We start from the raw sequence: 11,942 nt of genomic DNA, 5'->3' as shown, positions 1-11,942 counted from the left end.
GAGACACAGTGATTTGGGGATGTCACATTATTTCACTTATCTATTCTGCAGAACAAACCAACCCTAAGACAATGGCTTAAAACAAAATGATTTATTATTTCTCACAATATGGGTGCGCTGGCTGGGTGTTTGTCCTGCTGGTCTCACCAGGGCTCATGTGTGCGGGTTGCTTTCAGCTGGAGCTTAACTGAGCTGGAAGATCTAAAATGGTCTCACTCATGGCTGGCAGTTGGTGCTGCGTGTCAGCTGGAGCAGCTTGGTTCTCCAGGTGGCCTCTCAGCCTCGCACTGGCTTCCTGTGTAGCATATTCAGGACAGAATTTCAATAAACAAAGGCAGAAGCTATAGATTCTTTTAAGATCTGGGTCCCTGAACTCACAGGGGGTCAATTTAGGCACATATTGTTCAAAGAAAGTCACAAGGCTAACACAGATTCAAAGGATAGAAAAAATAGATTTTGCCTCTTAGTGAGAGGGGCTTAAAATCTCTGGTCATATTTAACTACCCACACATACATTAAAATATTTAATTAATATTTTAAAATACATAAAATGCACAATAAACTCAGAAAAGATAGTCTCAATTTCCACAACTTCCCTCAATTGGTTAAAAAAAAGAAAGGCATCTATCATTCAATTATTGCCCCCTTCCAAATGCAGAAGTCTGAATTCCCTTTGAACCTAGATAAAGTTCCCTTTTTTAATGGAAAAATAAAGAAGCTGGGGAAACTAACCTACCTTTTAGAGGGAATGATGAAACCCAGGTCTCCCCAGCCGGGAGCATATGGTACTGCTTGATGTTTAACTGTGTCAGCTCTGGATAAGAGGGATGGCAGGACTTTAGAGTTGAAGACAGAGCATCATCTATTTTCTAAACTAATTTTTGGTCAACGTGGAATTTTGTGTTTTAGGAAGATGATTCGAAGGGCACAAAATAAAGCTAAGAGGAACATAGATGAGCAAAAGGGGAGGCAGCTATAACAGGACACCAGATGGAAAGGTTTCCACCACTGCCTGAGGATAGCTGGGGTGTTAATTAGATGCTATTATGACTTGTATTAAGAGAGGAAAAGAATGTCAGCTTTGTGCCACAGACAAAATATATGAAATAATAAGGGGAAAGGGGACACATCTAGAGTAAAAGAATATTAAACTTTAAAAGTGGAATTTGAAAAAGAGCTTCACTTCCAAGAAAAAAAGAAAATAGTATAATTTTGAAAGCAACTATTTGAAACAACTGCTATTGTACTAGTTTGTTTATGCTGCTGTAACAGAATACCACAGACTGGATAACTTATAAAGGAAAAAAAATTTACTTCTCTCAGTTCTGGAGGCTGGGAAGTCCAAGATCAAGGTGCCAACAGTCTCTGTGTCTGGTGAGAACCGGAATCTGCTTCCAAGATGGCAACTTGGATGCTGTGTTCTCTGAAGGGGAAGAAAGCTGTATCCTCAGTGGCATAAGACAAAAGGGTCAAACCCTTTGGTAGGAGCACCTAATCACATTCTCAGGATGGAGACCTGATGGCCTGATCACCTCTTAAATGTCCTGTTTTTTTTTTTTTTTTTTAAATATTACTACATTGGCAACACTTGAATTTTGGGGAGGACATATTCAAACCATATCAATCCCTGAACCTTAATCCCCATAGGTGAGACTGTATTCAGTTAAAGAAAACATGTTTTAGAAGTCAGGTCTCAGGAGGTCACTGATGAAAGAGTGCAATTTTATTGAGGAGATGACTGATGACCCCTGTGGATTAAAGAGCATAGAATAAAATCATGGGCTAGGGACCCTGGCTGAAAGCAAGGGCAAAATGTAAGCCAAGTGAAAACACTCCAAGCTGCAGGCAGCAGAAAAGGGTGTTGTCTCTCTATGTAAGAATAAAGGGAAAAGGAAAAGGAAGGACCTGAGACTTCTTGATCCTGGACACACAACCCAAACATGCCTATGGACACTCACAAAGCACTCTGGGCAGAGATACTTAGGAGCCTGGCTGCTTTGGAGTCCTAACCTAGCCCTCACTAGCTATTTGACCTTGAGTGAGTCAGATGACCTCTCTGAATTTCAAGTTTTTATCTGTAAAATGGGAGAACAAGTTGATGCACAGGGTATCTGGCATGCAATAAGGGCTCAGTACTTAAAGTTCAGTATTGAGTTCCTGAACCCTTCCTGGAAGGTTTAAGTTCATACTGTGTTATCACATTTCCTGTTTCCTAACCAGCTCTGACATTTAAACTCATAAAACACAGGCCCTGACTTAAGCATAGCAGCTTTGGGACTGCCAATAGGAGTGGTGAATAGTTTTCCTTCTCGCCAGGATTCAGCTGACTTAGTAGCAAACATCAGCATGGCTTCAACTTTTAAGCATTTATTGCATTAGGAAGCAAAGCAAAAGTCTCAGTCAATTTTCAAGTGTCATCTGCAGGACTGCAACTGTACTCTGCTAGCTTTCTTAATGTAGATTTTCCTTCCCAGGAAGGCTTTAAAGATAATTTAGATATCTATTTATCTAAGCGCTCTTTGCCAGAAGATAAGAGGATAGAGAGAATAACATGTTGAGTTTTATTTTTAAGCCTAACATAATCCTCAGGAGTGGTTAATTTGCTTTACAAATAATTGTTGAACATTTACTATGTTCCAGTAAATACAAATGCTGAGGTGAGACAAAAGCAAGTAAAACAGTCCTTGCTCTTGAAGAGTTTATGCTCGAAAGGGAACCAGAACTAGTACACAAATGATAACCCTTGAGCTGGGGATGTAGCTCAAGAGGTAATGCGCTCGCCTGGCATGCACGGGGCACTGGGTTCGATCCTCAGCATCACATAAAAATAAAGATGTTGTGTCCACCGAAAACTGAAAAATAAATATTAAAAAAATTCTCTCTCTCTCATCTCTCTCTCTCATCTCTCTCTCTCTCTATCTTTAAAAAAAAAGATAATCCTCAAGGCATGACATTCTGAGGACTACAGAACAGGTAGTGATAAGTTGAATCAGGGGTTGCAAAGGAAGGATAGCATTTTTTTCTTTTTTTTTTTTTTTACATCAGCAACATTCTAAAAACAGCAAGAGCCTGATAAGTTCTAATTTTCCTTTCTCTGAGTTTTTTTTATACATTCATACATTTATGTGATTTTATGGTGTAGTCATGATAAGTTTTGTGTTCTTCTAAGTATTGTGTTATAAGCATGTCCTTTTGCCAAACTGTTTTCATCATCATAATTCCCATCTGTCGTGAGTGTGATCGCCTTCAGTATCTCCCATTGTAAGATAGATAAGCTATTTCCAGCCTTTTCACAGTTAAAAATTCCTGGGTTAGGGTATCTTTATGCATGTAGCTCTTTTCTTCATTAGTATCATTTTGTTTAGTTCAGCTCTGCAAAGTAGGGTTGATGGGGGTCAAAGGGCATGAGTATTTCTACTTTTTAAAATATATATTATTTGGGCTGGGGATGTGGCTCAGTGGTAGAGTGCTTGCCTAGCACGTTTGAGGCCTTAGGTTCAATCCTCAGCACCACATAAAAATAAATAAAATAAAGGTATTGTGTCCAACTACAACTTTAAAAAAATGAATTATATATATATATATATATATATATATGCGCTGATGTTTGCCACCCTGTCTCACCTCAGCATATATATATATATATATAAAATTCCATTGTTTCCCAAAAAAGTTTGGGTCCATGTGTTAGGCACTGTTCTCCATGGAGAATCAATAGAATGTAGAGATACACAGAAAGAGGTTTATCTGAGGGGTTGGCTGTTCTGGAGAAGTCCCACAATCTGCCATCTGCAAGCTGGAGGCCCAGGAAAGTTGATGGTATAGTTCCAATCTAAGTCCAGAGAACCAAGAGTGCTAGTGTCTGAGGGAAGACATGATGTCCCAGTTCAAGCAGAGAGCAAATTCACTCTTCTTCTGCCATTTTTTTTTTTTTCCTAGCTGTGTCCTCAACAGATTGGATGATGCCTACCTACCATGGTAAGGGTGGATCTTCTTTATTCAGTCTTCCAATTCAAATGCTCATCTCTTCCAGGAATACCTCACAGACACAACCATAAATAATTTTACCAGCTCTCTGAGGGATTCCTTGGTCCAGTCAAATTAACACATAAAATTAACCATCCCAGCCCATTTACAATGTCACCAGCAATAGATGTGTCTGTTTTGTCAAAACAATGTCAGCACTGGTAAGTTGGTTTGGGATTTTTACTAACCTGTTATAATGTCATAGCTATTCCATGATGCCTCCTTGTTATTTGAATTCACATTTCCCTGATAACTATTTTCCCATATCTTTCCTGGTTATATCTCTTAGGTAATTTGCCTGTTCACAACAAATGAGCAATATTTTCACTGGCAACAAACAGCCTAGTCAGGCATAGAGTTAGGACAGTACAGTGTATTAAAGAAAACAGATGCAGGTTATACAAAAAGATAATCAGTGGAGGTCAACTAGAAAGGAAAAATGGACACCAGTATGTGACAAAGTTTTTTTTTAACCCTATGGGTTTTTCCTTTTTAGGGGGTGGCGGGGGAGTAGGTATTAGAGATTGAAACCAGGGGCACTCTACCACTGAGCTATATCCCCAGAGTAGCCTCAAAATAAATTTTTATTTTGATACAGGTACTTATTAACTTGCCCAGGCTGGCCTCAAACTTGCAATCCTCCTGTCTAAGCCTCCCAAGTCACTGGGCCTACAGGTATGTGACACCACTCCTGGGTCCTATAGTGGTTTTCAGTTTAATTTGTACAATTGTCCTCATAGGAATAAACAACTGAAGTTCCCTCTTTTAACTCTGATGAACCTAAGGGATAGAAGAGCCAACTCCATGTGTCCCTGTCACTTCTAATATAAGTCCTTAACCCCCTTTCTTCTTCTGGAACCTGCTGATTCCTGTGGCTTTTGCTCTGCCTGGCTCTTGCTCACTTGATCCACCTCCTGCCTCTTCAGCTTCACATTTCTGGAATCCCTGTTCTATCCTACTGACGTGGACTCTGTCCACCTGATTCAGCCCAGGGCCCAGTGATTCTGGGTATTAGATCCCCAGGTTCTGCACTCTTCTTGGGTTCCTTTGGGGATGTGTTCCATCTTCCAGGAGGGTTAAAAACTATGAGCACCTTAGAGGAGTACTCAGTATCTTTTCTCCTCTACCAGGAAACAACAAGATAGTCTGAAAAAGACCACAGAGGAGAGGGTATGTTGCCCTTTGAGAAAACACCTCGTCTTAGTTCCTGAGCTCTACTAAGCCTGAAGTGCTTCCTGCCCCACAGAACTGATGGGCCTTCTGAAGAATCCTCCCCCCAGCCAGCATTTCCTAGCCATAGGAAAAAGAAGCAAAAGCTGACAAACAGCACTTTTTCCTTTCCATAACGAGAACATTGAGCATCAGGCTCCAAGCTCTCAGATATATCCATGTACTCAGGGCTGTTCTGTCCAACCAGATCCGCAGACCAGAGATCCCTTTCAGACATCTGTGGCTCAAACCACAAGTCTCCTACTGCCCACCTGGGTGAGGAACAACCATTCCTCCAGAGCAGGCAGAGGAGAGGCCAACCCTGTGCCCACAGAGTACAGGCACAACAGCCTCACCATTAGTGGGGTCTTGATGGAAAGGGCTGCACCCAGGGGTTTGGGGTTGAGGCATGAGCTTGGCCACACTTTGTTTTCCTGAAAGCATCTGTGGCTTATACCCTCGTTAGAGGTCTTGCTGAAGGTGGTATCACTGAATCCCAGTGGCCACTGATGAGCTGCTTCCTGAGAGCACAGTGTTCTTCCCTACCCACAAAGCCAATGTCATTCCCTCTAAATGCTCTCAAAATGGGAGATGGGGGAAATGTGAGGTTTTTTGGCTCTGGGTGCTCTGTGTGGACAAGCACCACTCTGTCTCCATAGCAGGACAATGTGAACTCATGTCTGTGGCAGCCTTTTGCAAACAGCAGAGAAAGAGCTATACACGTGTAAGGGATGATGACTGGGACTTCTAGCACTAGCCACATCCCTTACAGCCTCCCTGGTGTTGGAGGACTATCCACAGACTATAACATGTTTTGATATTTAAGCAGATTGCCTGGCTCATCCTCTTGGTTTCTCAGCCCTTCCTTTTTTTTCAGACAAAACTGTATTAAATCACGTCCTCATCAAACTGAATAGATACCCCCAGCCAGGGTCTAGCATGGGCTGTGACAATGATGCCATTCAGATTCTCAGTGCATCCTTACATTTGCCTCACATGCACCCTGAAGAGAATTTTGGCAGCTCCAAAATAGAAAAAAAAAATGCTTTTGATCCTGGACTACAGTTGGCTCTCTTATTATGGGAGAGCAATTATTAACTTGTTTTAACTTGACATTTAAAAACATCTCAGTATCTGTTTTTTATTATCTATATCACACTAGACAGTTCAGGACAAGTGGAGGCAAAAGCTAAGCTTTAAACATTATCTTAGGGACCAGCTGGAGGAAAATAAGAAAAGAACAATCCCATCAACATGTGTTAAGTGCCTCCCTCCACTAGACACTGCACATTCTCATTCTCACAATAACAAGAGGACCTATTATCACCACTTTAAAAACAGATACTTTGGTTTATGGAATCACCAATATTTTATTTAAATTTTAAGATGAAATAGAAACTAAACTTTATCAATGCAATAGTTTGGGAGACACATCTCCCCACCAAAACAGAAACTCTAGCAAACGTCTTGACTTCACAATTCTTATATTTTCTCTGGATACTTCCCATCTGTTTTTCCTTTGGCAGGCCACCCATGACATTTGCAGGAGGTCGGCCAAGAGTTTAAATGGGCACTCCCTGGCCCACAGCTCCTAATGCTTCCCTGTATACCCCTGGTTCTTATTTCTGGTTCTTATTACAAAGAACCTTGAATGCATGTGTGCCTGACAACCTTGTCCAAGCTTCATTCATGTGTCCCCACCATCAAAGGACTGTCTTTGGCTACCTCTTGAAAGTGTGCAAATCAGATGCATGGCCCACCTTGGGGAGGATGAATTTAGGGAAGACTTCATAAAAAGCCCTGGAAGGGGTTTGGAACCCTGAAAGCCAAGAATTCAAGAGCCCCGGGGTCCTAAAGTTTGATCTCTCCTTGACTCTTCCTAGGCTGCTTGTTCTCACTCCATGAGGAGGGGCCCAGCTAGAGGAAGACCTGAGCAGAGGATCCTATAAAGCAGAGGAAACAAGACAAGGCCATCAACTGCCCTGATCTAAGGGCGATGCAGCCTCTGTGTTTATTCCTGCCTGTCAATGCCATATCAGCTGGGAAGTTCAGGGCAGAAGATTTGGTTACCCTGGGGTCAGTAAAGGATCTTAAGGTGGAATTCAGAGGACCCAATGCCTTCCCCACCTTAAAAAAAAAGAAAAGAAAAAAAATTTCCTCTAATACTAAAACCTTGTCTGTTATATGTTTTGTTCAAGAAAAAAAAAAGTTACCCTAAGACTGGAATGCCTCCATTTTTACTGTACATTAATAAGGCAACATTCAGTTGGAAAATATCAAAGCAACTTGGAACAGACAAATCAGGGACAAGAAAGTCTCTCTGTGTTCAGGGGTTGGAGAGAGAGACAGAGAGAGAGAGAGACAGAGACAGAGAGACAGAGAGAGAGAGAGAGAGAGAGAGAGAGAGAAATGATGTTGAGGTCAGATGTCCCTGCTGTCAGTCCCTTCCTCTGAGGATGCAGCCTCCCTCCCTGGGGAAGGCAGAACGAGGACTGCTTCATGCAGGGGCAAGGTGAGCTCTGGGTGTGCGATATCAAAGACCCGAATGAACAAATCAGATATTGGGCTTCTAAGGTCCAGACTTTCCAAGAGAAAATAAGCCCTGGCATTTTCAGGAGATCCAACATGCAGACATGGCAGGGAATTAAGAGTTTTCTAAACCTAGCCGCCTCAAAGCAGTGAGCCAAACCTGTCAGTGAGAAAATGAGGACGGAGTTTCAAAAAGAGAAGGGAAACTCATTTAAACTAGCTACAGGCAATCATGTTTGATGCTAGATGTGTGCTTTCTAAGAAGTCTGTGCATCCATGCTAAATAGGAGGAAAGTACTTGATTCAGGGCTTCTCAAAGTTTCTAATGAAGGACCTCTAATGACAGAGCCCAGGACCTTGCACTGAGGAGCCTGGGGTTATGGTCTCAAAGTTACCCTGAAAAAATGGATAAATTCTTCTAAGTTTTGCATTTTTTTTTCAAAGTGTAAGTAGTTGTGCATTTGCTTCCATTAAAATCCTCATTTGATGAAAAGCTTAGGGTTGCAGAGTCATTTGGGTCATTAGGTGTGAAGCTTCTGCTTAGAAAGGGAAGTCTGAAGCAGGGAAGTGAGCCAAATTCTGGCCAGATATGGTGACTGATGAATCGCCTAAAAGACTAGCTTCTGTCAGGACACATGGGGACAGAAATTGCTGGTGTCGGATGTGAAAGTTTCTGCTTTTGAGCTGTAACTCAAAAGGCTTGTTTGCCTCAAGCCTCAGCCAGGTCTTGTACCCCTACTTGCCTTGTCTGAGAAATGCCCTAGAGTCAGAGAGGTCTGAGTCTACCCTTGTGGGAAAAGGGGAAGAATTTTCTAGAAGCCCAGCAGTGACCAACAGGAAGGAAGAGACCATCACCTGGCAAACAAGCTACACATCACCTAGAAATAGAAACCTGGCACCCAGAAACCTGAGAAGGAGGCAAAGCTTTTAGAGTTAGGTGAGATGGGAGAGTGGTGCATGTTCTAGAGTTTGGATCTTGAATGTCCCCCAAAGACCCACTCAGTCTCCTAAAGTGGCACCACCATGAAGTGGTGAAGTATTTAGGAGGTGGGGCCTAGAGGAAGGAAGTTAGGTGGTTGGGGGCGTGCCTTTAAAGGAGTTATTGGGACCTCAGTCTCTTCTTTCTTCCTCTTCCCAGCCACCATGAGGAGAGCAGCTTCACTCTACCACATGCTCCCTGCCATGAAACCTTACCACAGTTCTGAAAGCAACAGAGCCAAGGGACTATGGACTGAAATCTCTGGTCATGAGCCAAAATAAACCTTTCCTCCTATTAAGTTGATTATCTCAGGTATTTTTGTTAAAGTGACAAAAATCTGACTAAATATATCAAGGCTGCCATCAGTAAATAGGGTGCTGTCATGCAAACTACAAAAAGAGAGGGCCCCTCTGAGCACTCCTCCCCCAGTACTACACCTGTTACTTGGCTGCTTTCAACACCCACTTGTCACCTTGCTTATGTGCCTGCACATATTGCACAAAATGTAATTATAGAACAGTACTGGTTGAATGTTAAAGAAAAGGTTGATCCTTAAGAGAACTTGTAAACACTTGGGTTCCAAAAATAACATTTCCCATAAACCTAGTAAAATTTGTGCTGTAGCTCAAGGAGTCAGCAAGCTCCAGCCAGCAGACTAAATCTAGCTTAGCACCTGGCTTCATATATAAAGTTTTATTGGTATGCAGCTGTGCTCACTCACTTAGATATTGTTATGGCTGCTTTCCCACTGCCATGGCCATGGTGTATATAGGTGCTACAGAAACCATCAAACCTGCAAAGGCTAAGATTTTTAGCTTCTGTCCCCTTATAAAAAGTTTGCCAGGGGCTGGAATTGTGGCTCAGCGGTAGAGCACTCGCCTAGGACTGCAGGACCCGGGTTTGATTCTCAGCACCACAAAAAAATAAAGGCATTGTATTGTGTCCATCTACAAAAAAAAAAAAAAAAAGGTTCATTTTCTCTCTCTGTGGCTTTTGCATACCTGTTGGCCCACTGCTGAGTGCCTCTAGAAAATAAAAGAGCAATAATCCAGTTTGAAAAGCCCAGTCTCTACCTATTATATATAGAGGGCCTATCCTCCTCCAGTCTGACCCCATTTTTAGTTACATCTGCAAACAAATCACATCTTACTAAAACTATTCTTAAGAAGTGACTTGAGCAGATCTCAAGATTACCCAGTAGAGCTCCCTTACATTAGTGAAGCACTTTAGAGCATAAAACATCTTTTTCTCATTCCCCACTGCAAGTTTTGTAACAAACACAAACAAATGTCTGGGGCTGCCACAAACAAACGTCTGAGGCTACTAAAAACCAGGAGAGACAAGAAAGGATCCTCCCCTACAAGCTCCCAAGGAATCTTGACCCTGCCAGTACTTTGATTTTTATCTTCTGACCTACAGAATGCAGCACATCATGAGCTATATCCCTCGCTCTTTTTGTTTTTTACTTTGAGAGGTGGTCTCACAGAGTTGCCAAGGGGGATCTCTAATTTACAATCCTCTTGCCTCTGCCTCCAGAGTAGCTGGGATTACACATGTGTACCATCACACCTGGTTTATTAACTTTTTTTAAAGGTGAATTTAAAGTGTTTTGAAGACAGTACAATATTAGTCACCTTTGCATCATCAAAACAAAATAATGGATATGACTATGAAATGAAGAGAATATAATTTTGGCTCACATTTCTAGAGGTCTGATCCAAATCAGGCAGCACCATTGCTTTGGGACTTTGATAAGGACAGCACATCATGGCAGGGGTATGTGTCAGAGCAAGCCATCCCATTCCAAGCCTGGAACAGAGGGAGATGGAGAGACTAAAGTCTCACAATCCCCTTCAAGGACACACATCCAAGGACCTAAGGACCTCCCACTAGGCTCCACCTCTTTAAGGTCCACAGTGCCTCTCTGAAGACCAAGATTTTATAGAAGGATGTTTGGAGAGCAATTACCAAATCACAGCAAAGCCCAGGAGGGCCTAAGTCTCCAAGAAGGACAAGACCAGTGCAGAAGGACTTGTATAGACTCAGCCTGATGATCAGATAACAGATGAGGAATGTGGATGTTCCAGAAGCTGCCAGCATATTCTGGACCAAAGGCTAGTCAAGATGGTTTATATTTTAGGGAATAAAAAGAGCAGGAGTCTGTCTTCCTATGGAAATGACAATTAGGCAATCATAGGCTGAGAACTCTCCAGGGAGGGTACAAAGGAAGGACTGACTTGAGCAAACTTAAAACTGAAATGACCGGGAAGCACATTCAAATGCCTGGATCTGCCTGGAATTGACTATTTTGTTGTTGTTGTTGTTGTTGTTATTTGAATCTAGCCAGGAGTCAAAATAGGAGTTCAATGTTTAAATTATGGCCTAGTATGGTGGTGCACACCTGAAATTCAAGCTACTTGGGAGGCTGAGGCTGGAGGATCACAAGCTGAAGGCTGGCTTTAGCAACTTAATGAGATTCTGCCTCAAAATAAAAAAATAAAAAGGGCTGGGGGTGTCTTTCAGTGATGAAAGGCCTTAGACTCAATCTCCAATACTGAAAAAAAAAGTTAAATTACAGGAAAAAAATTAGATTTAGGGGGCAAATACCCAAGGTTATAGCCTGGGAAATATTACACTCTAACGTATAAGATTTGGCTTAGTCCTCTCAACCACACCTACAAGATCAGTATCATCCCCATTTTACAAAAGGGAAAATCAAGTTCTAGAGAATTTCAATGACTTACTATTATACAACTTCTCAGTGGTAGAGCTGGGATTTAAATCTAGGTGCATACGTTCATAAAACAAACTCTCCTCAAGTTCAAAAGTCAAATTGACCACAACACAATAATTATGGGTGACTTCAACACACCGCTCTCGCCATTAGACAGATCCTCCAGACAAAAGCTGAATAAAGAAACTATAGAACTCAATGACACAATCAATAACCTAGACTTAACCGACATATATAGAATATATCAACCATCATCAAGTGGATACACGTTCTTCTCAGCAGCACATGGATCGTACTCAAAGATAGATCATATATTATGCCATAGGGCAACTCTTAGTAAATATAAAGGAGTGGAGATAATACCATGCACCATATCTGATCATAATGGAATGAAACTGGAAATCAATGAAAAAAGAAGGAAGGAAAAATCCTGCATCACATGGAAAATAAACAATATGTTACTGA

General features: G+C 41.8%; 2 long non-coding RNA genes across 3 annotated transcripts in view; one reads left to right on the top strand and one right to left on the bottom strand.

Annotated features, from left to right (window-relative positions):
* The window catches only part of LOC107137783, a 49,144-nt gene that overhangs the window by 2,833 nt on the left and 34,369 nt on the right, over positions 1-11,942 (bottom strand). The window contains exon 4 of the long non-coding RNA XR_001502923.2: positions 148-295. This is a non-coding gene — a long non-coding RNA (uncharacterized LOC107137783). The remainder of the gene's footprint in view (positions 1-147; positions 296-11,942) is intronic.
* LOC125613387 overlaps positions 1-11,942 on the top strand; it is a 34,442-nt gene that overhangs the window by 18,608 nt on the left and 3,892 nt on the right. The window contains exons 2-5 of one of the 2 annotated variants that reach the window (XR_007343962.1): positions 3,940-3,978; positions 4,625-4,701; positions 5,157-5,196; positions 7,119-11,530. This is a non-coding gene — a long non-coding RNA (uncharacterized LOC125613387). The remainder of the gene's footprint in view (positions 1-3,939; positions 3,979-4,624; positions 4,702-5,156; positions 5,197-7,118; positions 11,531-11,942) is intronic. The other variant, XR_007343961.1, reaches the window with a different exon arrangement.

This window comes from Marmota marmota, unplaced genomic scaffold (assembly GCF_001458135.2).
Source record: "Marmota marmota marmota unplaced genomic scaffold, marMar, whole genome shotgun sequence".
NCBI classification, from domain to species: Eukaryota; Metazoa; Chordata; class Mammalia; order Rodentia; family Sciuridae; genus Marmota; species Marmota marmota.
This window is presented reverse-complemented; position numbering and strand designations above follow the sequence as displayed.